Raw genomic sequence first — 14127 nt, 5'->3', positions numbered from 1 at the left:
TAAAACAGCCGCAATGCTGACCCCTATGTTTTGGAAGTTTTTATGCTCTAAGAGCAATAGCGTTTTAAATCCATAATAACCTAGCCCATGTAACCTTTTGTTTAACAGAAGAATCAAAAAAATCAAAATGACTTTCCAAGGAGAGTTAACTCAGACTTTCTCAAATTCGCTTCCTGCTTTTTGTGTCACTGTGTGACACTCAGAGAACTTAAGCTGGCAGGGAATCCCCTAAAAGTCTTCCCTACCTAATGTCCACCTGCTTACGTCAATGAAGTTATATATTTCTAGTTATGTGATACTGAGTTACGATAAGGATTTCGCCATATTATATCATATGAGGATGTTAAAATTAAGATATAATTTACATGTCATTGATCCCGTTTTTTCCTCATCCATCTTGAAATGTAAAAGTTAAAAACTCAACTTCTTGGTACAGTATCCACTTCAACTAGGTTAGCACACAAAAATGACACAGAAATGCTTCTACAGTTAAGAAACGAGATGGGAAGAGTTCATCTTGAACAGCATTAAAAAAAAAATCTTTGTGCCTTCCCCCCCCCCCCCAGATTTTATGAAGCAAAAGATGGAGAAAATAGGTATTTGAACCACGGAAAATGATAAGTATAGTTTAAAATAAAAAGCCTTGAAACTTGGCTGTGCCAACGACAAGGAGTTATGGAGGACAAGCAGGGGCCGTCGCTTTCACGGTTCCCCCCCTAGACCCCAATGCCTAGCGCACTCCGAGGCCAAGGAGGCTCGTGGGGGGGGAGCCACCAGACAGCAGGGAGCCCTGGCTGACGGTGCTGGGGTGTGGGACGAGACTGACGGGAAGATCGGAAAATCAATCGAATGTTCGCTAGAAACTTGAGAGCACCGGCTTCTGCGGCCTCAGACCCTCCCCTCCAAATTAGCCTTTTGGACAAAACTCGTCAGAAATCTTGAGGCCAGTCCTCTACTCGCGCCCTCTCCCACAGTCTTCTAAAAAATCTTCCACAGAGGAAGTCGGGCAGGGGGAGGGCGTAGGTTGAACACGGCACCCACGATCCCTGCCTCCCGCTCCCCGCAGGAGACAGGAATCCAGGGCTTCGCCGTCGCCCAGGCAACCAGGAGTTCCGCGCTCCCCTCCACCTCCTGCGACTCGTTCCACTTCCCCCGCCGCCGCCGCCGCCGCCGCCGAGCGCCGGGCCCTCTCGCGAGATCTGTGCGCCGCGCCGAGCGGCCCCGCGGTGATCTCACTCGAGACTTGAGGGGGGCGGTGGGAAGGCAGGGAGGCGGGGAAGGAATGGGGCGGGGAGGAGAAGGGCGAGCGCCGCGCCGCCACCGCCGGCAACTTTGTGAGCGAGTTCAGTGCGTGCGTGAGCGTGAGAGCGGAAAGTCAGTGCGGCGCCGAGTGGCCGGGAGTGCTGGCAGTGGTGGTGGTGGTGGTGGTGGTGGGGTCCCCGGGAAGGGCCAGGTCAGGGCCCCAAAGGCCGCCCCTCTTTCAGCCACCCCATCTGCCTCCCGCCTCTGAGGCGTCCTCCCCATTTCCTGCACCCCACCCCGCTGGCACTTACCTGTCCCCTCCCCCACGCGGCGAGCACCTCCCGGGGCTCCCCAAGCCCTCAGTTCCGGACCCCGGCCGCCCTTGCAAACTCGCTTCCCGCGCCGGGTGCTGGCGGGCGGCATGGGGGGCCCCGGGCGCCTAGACAATAGTTGATGCTCGGGGACTTTGGGGTGTGTGTGTGTGTGCGTGTGTGTGTGTGGTGGGTGGGGGGCACGTCAGCCCTCGGAGCCTCCAGGAGCGCGCCCCTATCGTCAGCCCGCATCCCGGGGGCCCCCCTGGAAGGCAGGCTCGGGGACTTGGGCTGATTCCGCCCCCGCCCGCCTCGGGCCCCCCTCCGCTCGGCGCTGGGCGCCCGCCGTTCTCCGCAGAGGCGGCGGCGAGGGAGCGCGCACCGACCGTCTACGCGGTTTCTCTTTCTCCCCAGGGAGAGCGCGCGACGGACGCGCCCAGGACGCGCGGCGGCCACCCTCACCCCACGAGGCCGCGGAGGAGCGGTAAGTGGCCCCGGCACTCGGGACCCGGGCCAGGGAGTCGGGTGCCGGATTGCCGATCGGCTCCTTTGGTGACCCGGGCGAGCTCCAGGGCCCGGAGCTTATGGGCAACAGGGGAGGCCCGGGGAAAGTTTGATTTCCGATTTGGCGGCGGCGTCCTGATAACAGCGCAGCCCGAGCGGGGGCGAGTCCCGGCTCCTCCGCGCCCGGCGCGCGCGCACACGCACGCACCCACCCACCTCGGGATCCGAATCTGCACAACTGCCGGTGCAGGCGCCTGGTGCGAGAGGCCGGCGGAGACCCGCGGCCCCCACGGACCCCGTCGGGTGGCTGCGCCCGCTCTGCGGCTCGCATCTCCCACCGAGCCACCCTTCTGCTTTGGGTCACCTGGGTGAGCGCTTCGCAGGTTGTGCTGGAGGGGGCGGCGGGGGTGGGGAGGCCAGGTGGTTTAATTGTGGGAAAGGGAGAGGTTCGGCTGGGTGCCCGAGGGTGGTTCATTTCGCTCTCGCTGAGTGAATTCCGGGGGATGCTGTAACCTGCTCTCTTTGGAGCCAGAAAACCGCGAGGGGGCTGGGGAGGCGTGAGGGTGCTGCAAAAAAGAACTTTTCCTCCTTCGCTCCATCTGTTTCCAACTTCTCTCCTGACCTTAAAGGGAATTTGCGAGGCTGTTAAATCGCTTCGCGGCGTATCTTAGGTGGACCCTTCACCGCGTTGGGCCGGTTGAAATTTCATCGGGGTTTATCGTGTGCACAGCAGAGGCACGGAAAACAGTTGCCTTGCGAGGAAGATGATGTTTAATTGGCTTGCGGGCTTGCCTTTTCTGAGGGAAACCAGCCTTTGGAGCTTGATGGCTTCTAGACCGATTTGTTTGAACAGATTTTTCCTTTGCGTGACGATTGGTTTCTGGAGGCAGCGTTCGCTGACATCCGTACTACCTTTAGACGATTCTGTTTTCCCATGTGGGGCCAGCGAGGCGATGCGATTTTCAGAGTGATGGTGTCGACTTTCAGCAGGTTCCAGGTCTATCTGGATGGACAGGGGCTGGCGTTTCCTCTACAAAGAAAAGCCTTTCATGTTGAAATTCTGAGTCAGGTTCTTAAAGCCAATTGTTTTTAGCCTGGTACTCTGTGGGAGTCAAGTGTCAACTTTCTCTTGTGTTCTCAAACGGGAATATTCTTCCAAGACACTGCAATTTTTTTTTTTTTTTAAAGTATGAGGTTAAGTCTTACAGGATGGCTGCCTGCAGCCAGTTTAGTAACAGTATTAATTTTCCTGTATAAACCTGATCTAACGATGTTTTTCCCTTTTTCTTTTTTTTTTTTTTTTTTTTTTTTGCAAGCTGCAATTAAGCTACCTTTTATCAAGTTAAAAAAAGCTGATTGGGTAATATGGTAATAGCAGGAGTCGTAGGTAAACGCTTCAAGGGAGGCGGTTTATGTTCACTGTGTTCAACTACTAGGTGATATCCCAGTTATTACCTACAATATTAAAACATTTTTTCCATGAAATACTTATGCTAAGACATTACCAATTAACTCTGCCTTTAAAATGACTTAGGTGATGGTTTGCACATCATTGTCCAGGAATAGAGTAAGACACTGGGGGAGGGGAATGAGTGCTTTTATGTCTCTGACAACTTTTTTCTTATCTTATTCAAGTCTCCCCGTAAAGTTCTCTGAAAACTGACTGTCGTTAGGTTTCTGACTGAGAGAACGAGTTTGGCAAGTGGCTCAAGTTTGTCAGAGTTTGTCAGCAGGTGCTGCTGTTGCCAGTGTCTCTCCAGTTCCTGGTGTTGGTGTGGCATCCTGGGCAGTGTGAGGTGGCTAACAGGAGTGATCGCCCTGTTGGATGATCTGAGCTCTCAGGAACAATTTCAGAGCCCCTCACTGAAATGACACAGTGAGACTCGCTGAGTTCTTTTGACCCTATCCATTTATTAGTGTTGAGTACTTGAATCACTTGTGCAGTTTTGATATAGCCTCCCTCCTCTGCCCCACTTGATTTTTAAATTTTTTTTTAAGATTTACTTACTTTTTTTAGATTTAAAGAGAGGAGAGCTAGAAAGGTCTTCATTCCGTTGATTTGAACCACAAGCGGCTGCAAAAAGGCCAGAGCTGAGCCGATGTGAAGCCAGGAGCTTCTTCCGGGATTCCCACGCAGGTGCGGAGTTCCAAGGCTTTGGGCCATCCTCCACCACTCCACTACAAAACAACTCTTAACAAGCATCTTCTAGTAACTATTGAAGTCAGTGATTGGAGGTTTGCGTGAGATTGTGGTTTAATAGTCTTTGGGGAATCTTGGTTGGCTGTGGTGTGTATAGCTTTATACTTTTCTATCTCAAGTTGTGGTTTTAATTTTTTAAAAGATAATAGTAAATTTACTTGAAAGGTACAGTTACAGAGAGAGAGAGAGATTTTCCATCTGTGGGCTCACTCAGATAACTGCAACATCTGGGGCTGGGCCAGCCTAAGCCAGGAACCAGGAGCTGGTTCTGGGTTTGCATGTAGGTGCAGGGGCCGTTCTCTGCTGCTTTCCCAGGCACATCTCTAGCAGGGAGCTGGGTCACAGGTGGAGCAGGTAGTGTTGCGGAGTGCGGGAGAGATCACACCGGACCCACGTATAGGACGTTAGGAGGAGTCTTTATTTCTCAGACGTGGTGACAACAGCTGCTGTTACCCTCCTGGAGCCACTGTGCCGAGCTGCCAGTCAGGGGGTTCTAAGCTCTCACCCTTCAATCAGGTTGAGAGCCATGCAGTACAAAGTTTCAGGCAGGAAGGGATTTACAGAGTTTTCTTTTAGTTCACTGACCTGACCTAGCACCACAGCAGGCAGAAGGGGCCAGGTGCTTGGCGCCTCGGGGTGACTTCCGGGCTGTCAGTTGCTGTGAATGGTGTGGAAGGCAGAAGGGGCAGGGTGCACTTTTACGTGTCTTCGGTTAAGCTGAATGGTGTGGAAACTTCGTTTCCGTGTCATTTCCATGCCCTGACCGCCGTCAGTGGACCTGACAAGAGGGTGCGAGTCAACAATGGCTGCACCTCATTACAGTAGGAGTCAAACCAGCACCCGAAGGGGATGCTGGCATTGCAGGCGGCGGCTTTAATCACCATGCCACAACACTGGCCCAGAGTTTTAGTTTTTAAATCAGAACTTTACCAAGTATTTTTGAGCTTGCAACAAGGAGTTTGAGAAGAGCTGAAAGGGCGCTACAGAACCCTCCATGTGTCCAAGTTACCGGAAAGTTGGTAGTGACAAATGTAGTTCCTCTTCCCAGTCCTCGGACTGGGAGCGTCATTTCAGTTGGTTGATAGCAGGGCACGGATGAGATGAATGGAGGTCCTTTCAGCTGATGTCTCAGATTGGACTCTTGGTTCTTTGACCACATGGGACGTGGAGGAAGACAGAGTCGCCCCTGCAGTGAAGGGCTGGAGCTCTGAGAGCAGGTGCAACTCTGTTCCCTGTATGTCATATCCCGGAGGTTCATGTCTCCAAGGAAACAGAAGAGTTTGCCCTCCCACACCAACATTGCTGTATTCTTGAACATCTGAGCTTTGTGTTGCATTACACATGACTGCGCATCCTTCTCTGGGAGGTGCACTGTTGAGTTTTATGGTTCCAGTCATGAGCAAGAATGCTCTTGGCCCCCCTGAAACTTGGGGTATCTGGCAAGGCTGTTTTGTAGTAAGCTTTCCTGGTCTGGCATTTTACCCTGATGCTGTCATGAAAGTTTTAGAGAGCAGGCAGGTATTTTAAAATTTTAACCTATTAAAATTTGAAATAGTTTAGTACTGGTCCTTAAAAGCCGAGGTTTCGGGCACCTGTTCTGCTTCTTTGCGGCTGTGGAGAGGTTCAAACACAATTGAATCTTTCTGTCAGTGTCTTTTTCTGCTGAGGTGGCCTCAAATTTGCTTATCTAAGTCTTGGCACCCACAGTGAATGAGAACATGCGGATGAGAGTATTTCGTAAATCGGAAAGTTTTTTTGCAGTTGCATTCTCTATTTGATGAACAAATTCATGGGTTGGTGCTAGGTGAGCTAGATACGATTTTTAGTATACTCACTGAGCCTGTGCTTCCCACTTTACAGACAAGGAAACTGAAGCCCAGAAAGTTAAAATGACTCATTGAAGGTTATGGAACTAGTTAGTGGTCAGGCAGTGATGGGAGGCAGGTTTCCAGACTGAACTGTATCCCTTTTATTCCCTTTTATTTTCCTTTTATTTTTGCTTTTATTTTCTTTTTCAGAGTCTGTTATCTTAAACTTTCTATGCTGTTTCCCCACTCCTTCCCAACAGGTTCAGTGTTTATTAAATGACTGAAATGAGAAATGGTAAACTTAAAGCAAATGTATAGTAATGTTGAGAAGTCATGAGATAGCATTAACCCAGTGTTCACCAAGCTTTGAAGTTACTTAGATTACAGACCTCTGGAAAGAGAAATTAGGAGTTAATTGTTTCTACGTGGTAGAGTCTGTGGCCCTCCCGACCTCTGCCCCTCCTCAGCACTCCACTGCCTTTTTTAAAACTCAGAGCTTACCACACTTTATGTGTTGTTAAAAAGGCAAAGTCAGTTTATTCTACGTTACCTTTTTCTTCTTAAATTTGTTTCCAGGTACAAAAGAAAGCGGTAGTGCTTCCTTGGTTTGGGAGCAGTGGCAGTTGACAGACTTTGCCCGTCAGCTGGGTGGATAGTCAGGTGGACATAGATCAGAGAAGTCTCCAGGAGTTTCCTGTCGACTTAAGTAGCACAGCTCCACCTTCCAGTGGAGCAGGCTGAGCTGAAGAGAACAGATAGCACCTGCTCTGTGGGGTGAGGGGCCATCCCTCTTCCAGGAGAGTGCTAAGCTTTTCCCAGTTCTTGAACTCTGTCACAGGGGTGTTCTGCTCCTTGACTGAGGCTCTGGGAGATAGCCATGTTCCTTCCTGATTGACAGCTAGCTGCACTTCTGCCTCCTTTTCTTAGGATGGGAAATAAAATGGCCTCACTAAACTTTTACTTTTCTTTTTTTTTTTCTGTGCCTAACTCCATAAAACCAAAACCAAATACAGAACCCACACACTTAATAGTGGTACTCTGGTTTTTCAAAAATTATGTAAGTTAATTATGCTTCGCCGACAGCTCCTCCTGTGGATGGGGCCTTTGATGAGCGTTGGAGTGAGTCACGGACGCCTGAGCGAGATTCTCTGGGCACCGGTGCTTGCAGACACAGCTGCCTGGAGTGAAGGGTGATGGGAAGCTCAGGGACTGGGGCGGATCTGGGGAGGGGTGAGGGAGCTTTGCTGGCCCACAGGCTCTTTCTCTTGCTTGGGCCTGGCGTGAGCAAGATAAGAAAAAAGGAGCATTTTCTTGAAGGTCTAGAGAGCACCCACCGCAGAATGGCTGCGAGGGGTGCTGGCGCCTTGGCTGGCCAGCTGGAGTGGGTAAGCACCCGCGTGTGGGGCGGGGGGTGCCCAGAGTCAGACTCTGCCCTAGGCAGGGCCTAGGTGAGAAGGTTTTCTGCCTGTAGATTTGTAATTTGTTACTTACTGTGTCTCACTACATTCTCCCTCTAATTAGGATTGTAGTATGGCTCACTTTAAATTGTGGGAAGGGAGTAATTACACAGTTACATTTCGCCTTTTCAGGAGGGCAGGAGAGTGTTGGGAGGGAGGGAGATGGTTGAGGCAGCGTGGAGCGCTCTGGCACCTGGAGCAGACAGGACGTCCAGTGCCACCTGCCTTCTGTCCCTTTGCTTTGTTTTGCCACTGCCGCCCATCCCCCACAGGTCTAGGTTAAGCGAATTTCCCAGACACACAAGTTCAGTTTGGTTATTCCTCTTCTGTCTTCCTGCTATATTTATGGTCTCTATTTCCTTTTCGCTGAGCTGCAAACAGGTGAAATCACTGGTGGTTGTTGCAGTTCAGGGTCTTGCTTACTTTCATAATGAGTATTGAGCTATTGAGAGACCTTCTGAAAATACTATTTTTTCCTTATCTTGCTCACTCCAGGCCCAAGCAGAAGGAGACAATGCCTGCGGGCTGGTGAAGCTGTTGAGAGGCACCAGGGGTTCTGTGCCTGGGGTCCTGGGGTCCTGGGGTCCTGGGGTCAGGGCTTGGCTAGGGTCAGTGTCCTTTTCCTCTGGCCCCTACAGTCCTTCTCTGTAATTCTGCTTTCTTGTTCTCAAGTTGCTTGTCTAGAGAAGAACTGGAGTTTGATCAGTTGTGAGCTTCCTGCATGCCTTTCCTGGTCTCTGGTTCCCAGAATTGATTGTTTCTGAGGTTCTTTTTGGGTTTCTTGGTGTGCTTAGTGAATCGGCTGATGACTGAAGTGCAGTGTGTGCAGCTGGAAGGAGGGAGAAGGTGCCTGAGAAACTATATCAACAGGGTGTTCTGAACTGTCCTCGATTTGACTTCCATTTGTGGCTTGCTTTACCTGGGTGTACCTAGAGGAAAAAAGGGAAGTCAGTCCCTTGGGCGTATTTTTGTGAGAAGGGTTGGATTCTGACTCAGCTAAACCACACTGCTTCTCTTCCGAAGACTTTCTGAAAACACTTGTGTTCTTGTCTCTGAAGTGAAAGTTATTGTGAAGGTAAGTGAATGCCTCCCTTCCCTCCCCTCCCCTCCCCTCCCCTCCCCTCCCTTGCCCTCCCCTGCCCTCCCCTGCCCTCCCCTGCCCTCCCCTGCCCTCCCCTCCAAAATCTTGTAGCTGCTCCACCAGAGCTCTCGGAGGAGTTTGATCTTAGTGCTTGCTAATTGATGTGTGAGGAGAGTGTGTGAGTGTGAGAGAGGTGGGGGTTGACACCTAGCTGAGAAAGTGCTGCTGAGGAACCTGTCAGGACCAGGAATGTGTTTTCGGCATTTCTACCGTGTACATAAACACCTGTGATTCTTCAAAGAGGCTCGCTGTGATTTTATTTGTTTTAATTAGGATCTTAGTGCTGATCCTTTGTGATAGGAGACAGGGTAGGATAATTGAATGAAAAATCATGTTTCAGTGGGTAAATGGTAGGTTACGGAGAGTTGTGGGGTTCCCAAAAAAGGTTTGTGGAAAGTTCCAGAACCTCTGTCTAACAGTCACATTGAGTAGGATTCTTCTGAGGGCCATTCTCAAGGCAGTGTGTGAAAGTGATTTGCAGTGGTTTGGGTCCGATGCCGTTTTGGGGAGTATTTGAGACTCTGGGGCTCTTCTCTGGAGGTGCCTGCCGGGTGTGGAGAAGATAGGTGGTTTAAAGAGATTTGATAGATGGTTCTGTGTTTATCCTCCACTGTGTTTTCAATACAGTGGCTTTTCTGTAATTTTTAGATCTGTGCTAACAGTAAAGCAGCAAATTAGTGGTCCTTGAGCAGAAAGCAGCTGATGGTGGGAGAGAGTGGAAGCTGGAGTTTGATTGGGTGAGGAGTGCCTCCCACTCCTGCAGGTCCTGCTGATTGGAAGAACACTGGACAAGATGGCCAACAGCTGCAAGGGCTGACCGCTTCGATTCCTACTGTGGCTGTAGAGTGTGTCAACTTAGATTGGTAGTTAAGTTTTTGCCTCCCTCCTTGTGGTAAGAACATCCTCTTTACTGACCAAACTATTTTTAAGTATATAGTTCAGTATTAAGTATATTCACACTGTTTTCAAATAGATCTGCAGGATTTTTCTTCTTGCAATTCTGAAACCAACGTTGTGGACTCACGTAGTATGCCTTTTTGTGACTTGGTTATTTCACTGAACTCAGTTGCTTCAAGCATCATCCATAGCGTTGCTGGTGCTGGAATATTCTTCCTTGTTAATGCTGAACGGTATTTCAATTGTTTGTCCATTCATGTGTGGGTGAATGGTAGGGTTGCTTACACCCCTTGGCTGTTGTGTATTGTTGCTGTGAACAAGACCAGCTTTTGTTTCCTGTGAGTATATACACAGCACTTTTTGGAGTAGTCTCCATTACTGTTTTCCACAGTGGTTACGTGAATTCAGAGTATTTCACTGGGATTGCAACCTCTCCATAGCACCAACATTTGTTTTCTGTTTATTGATAGAGGCCATCCTGAAATGTGTGAGGCGGCATCTCATTGTGGTTTTGATGTGAATCTGAGTGACATGGAGCACCTTTTCTTGTGCTCTTTGGCTACTTGTTATTGTATTAGCAGAAATGTGCATGTAAGTCTTTGGCCCATGTTTTGGTCATCTTTTTATTATTTGGAAGGTAGAGTGGCAGAGGAAAAAGAAGAAACAGGGTTGGGGGATAACTTCCATTTGTTGGTTTATTCCCAGGTGGTCCATCCAGGTACCTGGGCCAGCATCTGCTGTCTCTTGGGCATATCAGCAGGTGGAAGTGAAACTGGATCCCAGGCACCCCGTTATGCCATGCAGTGGTCACAAGTAGCATCTGACGTCCATGGTATGCGTGTACATCCCTTTGGCCAGTGGTGTTTGGGAATGCTTAATGCATTGCAGGTATTAGGCACTTACTGTATCTATGATTTACATGTATTTTTCTCTTTGTTCATAAATTGGCCTGTTATTCTATTGCGTTTGTTGATACAGATTTTCTTTTTAATGTTTAAAGCCAAGTAGTTTTTCTTGTCTTTTTCCTTTGTTGCCTGTGTTTTGGTGTCATGTCTAAAAACTCATTGTCATGTGCGATGATATCATGACACTTTTTCTTTATGTTCTAGGTATTGTATACTTGCGTTTACATTTTTGTTCCAGTTTTCGTTAGGTATCCATCTGTGTGTGGGCATTTTTCTAATGCTGTTTGTTGAGGAGACAGTTCTTTCCCTATTGAGGCATTTTTGAAGGATTTTTGGATCCCAATTGAAGATCACTCGACCACACATTCTGGACTGTATTCTTTTCCATTGGCTTGTTTGCTATTAAGTTCAGTACCATGTTGTTTTGCTTACTGAACTTTTTCTAAAGCTAGGAACTGTATACTGACCTTTGCTTTTAAAATATGCTGTTCTAGATGTTGATTAAAAGAAAGTAACAAACCAGAGGGTTTTTTTTTTCTTTTTTTCTTTTTAGGATCAAATGTCCTTGAAGAATGAGTTAAGGAGTAGATGTTTAGCATAATGGTTATTAAGGGGCCAGTGCTGTGGCCTATTAGGTTAAGCTGCTGCCTGCAGTGCTGGTAGCCACATGGATGCTGATTCAAGTCCCAAATCCTCTGCTTCTGATCCAGCTTCTGCTGGTGCACCTGGGAAAGCAGCAGAAGATAGTCCTTAGTACTTGGCTCTCTGTACCCACCTGGGAGGATTGGGGGAGAGTCTGGGCTTCTGGTTTTACACTGGCACAGCCAAGGCCATTTGGGGAGTGATCTGTCCTGTTCCTGGCTCATCCCCCCTGCCTCCTCCTCCTGTAAGTCCTTTAAAATCAATCCTAATGTAGTTTTAGAAAAGATCCCAGTTAAGATTGTTCTCTAGTGGAGGGCCTGGGTTTGTTATTTGACTGCAGCTCCTGATTCCGGTTTTTTGCTAATTTACATCCTGGGAGGCATGAGATGATGCCTCAAAGTAACTGATGCCTACCACCCACGTGGAGGCCTGGGCTGAGTTCCTGGCTCTGGCCCCTGGGCTGTTGTGGACATTTGAGGAGTGAACCAGTGGAGGAGAGAGATCTTTCTCTCACTTAAATGACAGAATCGATGCAAAGCTGGCAACTGGCAGGCGATGTGGTGCCTGGTCCTTCGATTGTGAGGTGCTATCCTGGAAGATTGGACTTACAGCTTGGTAGGTATTAGCCAGTGATATGGGGAAAATCTTAATCAGTGTTATGGTTGAAGCAGTTCTTGTTAGATCTGTCACTTGATGCAGTATTGCCTTCTCTGTTGCAGTCTAGCTGTTTCTGATTGCCTGTACCTGTTCCTTGAATAGGAGTGGGCCACATGTGTAGGTGGACTACTTAGCCGTAGCAGCGGCTTATTTTCTGGATACAGAAAGAACAGAAAATTAGTCTGTTCAGTATGAATCAAAGGGAGACACTGGAGCAAATTAAGCTGCCTTTTTAGTAAGTAATTTGGATTATTCAAGGTGTATTTTCTCATTTACTTATTGAAAGTACAGGAAATATTTTGGTTGGTATGTGCTCAAAGGAGCATCTGGTGGAATAGTTTTTTTTTTTTTTTTTTTTTAATCAAGAAAAGGGTAGGATGCTTGCACGTAGAAGGCCTGTCAGCTTTGCTTAGTGGTGACACAATGAATTTGTTTCTACCTGGGTCGTTAATTACTTATTCCACCTTCATTAAATGCCGTTGTATTTCAAGGATCAGTGACCCCTCCTAGGATATGCAGTTCCTGCTGTCATGGAGCTGATAAAGTTTTTTTGTTTGTTTATTTTAATCTACTTGGAAGAGATAGGAGGCTAGATAGATAAATAAATTTATCAGATCTATGTTTCATTTGCTGGTTCACTTCCTCAGTGCCTGCAACAGCCAGGGCTGGGCTGGGCCAGGCCAAAGCCAGGAGCTCAGGACTCTGCTGTTTTCCCACTGGCTAATTCTGTTGGTTTAAGGGAGGAATGATAGGGAGAGGGAAAATGGAGAGTGCAGGAGATCTTCTGTCTGCTGGCTCGTTCCCCGATGGCTGCAGTTGTCAGGTCTGGGTCAGGCTGAAGCCAGGAGTTGGGAACTCCATTCGTGTCTCTTAGATGGGTTGCAAAGACCCGAGCACTTGGAAGCAAGGTTGGAAGTAAAGCAGCCAGATCTCTAGCTGGCACTCTTATCAGTGGCTTAACTTACTGTTGCTACAGTGCTGGCCTCCCTGTGTTTTAATCTTGGCTCTCCGACCTTGGAAGAGTTCATTCATTCATTTGTTACATCATTGTTCTTGCCTGTATGCTAAATAATTTCTTCTTTGTAAATGGGAGAAAGTTCTAGCTTGAATTGTTTTCTTTTAGAGCTAATGTTAAAATGCTGATGAGATTTAGACCTTTCTGTAGATAATAGAAGTGGTTTTCATAGAAATGTTTTTCAAAGAACAGAAGGAATTTAGAGCTTTTGTCTTTTTAACTTTAAAACGTATTAGAAGATTTTGTTATAGTGGATTATTAAAAAAAAAGCTTTATTTTCATTGGAAAGGCAGATTCACAGAGAGGAGAGACAGAAACCTCTTACACTCCCTGGTTAACTAGCTGGTCCAAAGAATCAGGAGCCAGGAGCTTCTTCCGGGTCTCCCACACGGGTACAGGGTCCCAAGGAATTGGGCTATCTTTGCCTGCCTTCCCAGGCCACAAGCAGGGAGCTGTGGGAAGTGGAGCAGTGAGAACACAAACTGGCGCCTTACCAGATGCCAGTGCTTGAAGGTGGAGGATTAGCCAATGGAGACGTGCTGGCTCCGAAAGTGGATACATGGTTTCATTCTGATGTGAAAACAGTTGTGGGATAGCCAATAAAACCTCTGCTTGTGATGCTGGGGTCCCATTTGGGTGCCTCTTAGTGTCCAGGCTGTTCCATTTCCATTCCAGCTGCAGCTGATGCCTTGGGAAAAGCAATAGAAGACAGGGTACTTCAAGTGTTTAAGTTCCTACTACTCAACTGGGAGAGTAGGAGGAAGCACCTGACTCCTGGCCTGGCTGAACGCTGGACATTGTGGCCATTTGGGGAGTGAGCCAGTAGGTGGAAAATTCATTCTCTGTAACTCTGCTTTCAAGTAAATAATTATTTTGTAAAAACCTGTGGCACTAATCCACGAGAATCTTTGTTCGAAATTTTTATAGCAGGCAATTCTGAATCTAATCTTGCAGGTGTTCCTGCTAACACCCAGTAAACTGTCTTCCCGTTCCCATGGTCGGTGGGATGCCACTGTGGACGTAGCAACACTTTGCATCCCTTGTTTTAGGTGCTGGGTTCTGAGGCTTTCGGAGTCCAGGTCATCTGTGCAGGTTGTAATCTTGAGATTTGTTTCCCATCATGTAAGAGTCCCATGGAAGCTCGAAGTCCTGTGCTGTGACAATAAGCTGGCGTTTTCTCAGACTGCCAGATCAAAATAGCAGTGAGAGCACCTGGCGTGAGGTTTCAAGGCTTTATAGAGGTGATGTTTCCATATTTAAATTTGTTAGAAATTCAACATAGTATTGATTATGTATTAGACAATTTAGTTATAAAGAGTAAACTGAGGATTTCTGTTGCAAACCTAGT

General features: G+C 48.0%; 1 protein-coding gene across 3 annotated transcripts in view; it reads left to right on the top strand.

Annotated features, from left to right (window-relative positions):
- The first annotated feature begins 1680 nt into the window (after nt 1-1680).
- Nucleotides 1681-14127, top strand: part of SIPA1L1 (signal induced proliferation associated 1 like 1) — a 291662-nt gene continuing 279215 nt past the window's right edge. For all 3 annotated transcript variants that reach the window (XM_040975354.1, XM_040975356.1, XM_040975355.1), the window contains exon 1: nt 1681-2037. The gene's annotated coding sequence lies outside the window, so the exon portion shown is untranslated. The remainder of the gene's footprint in view (nt 2038-14127) is intronic.

This window comes from Ochotona curzoniae, unplaced genomic scaffold, assembly GCF_017591425.1.
Source record: "Ochotona curzoniae isolate NIBS_2020 unplaced genomic scaffold, NIBS_Ocur_1.0 contig_2688, whole genome shotgun sequence".
NCBI lineage: Eukaryota > Metazoa > Chordata > Mammalia > Lagomorpha > Ochotonidae > Ochotona > Ochotona curzoniae.
The sequence above is the reverse complement of the archived record's forward strand: the minus strand, read 5'-3'. Positions and strand labels throughout refer to the sequence as shown.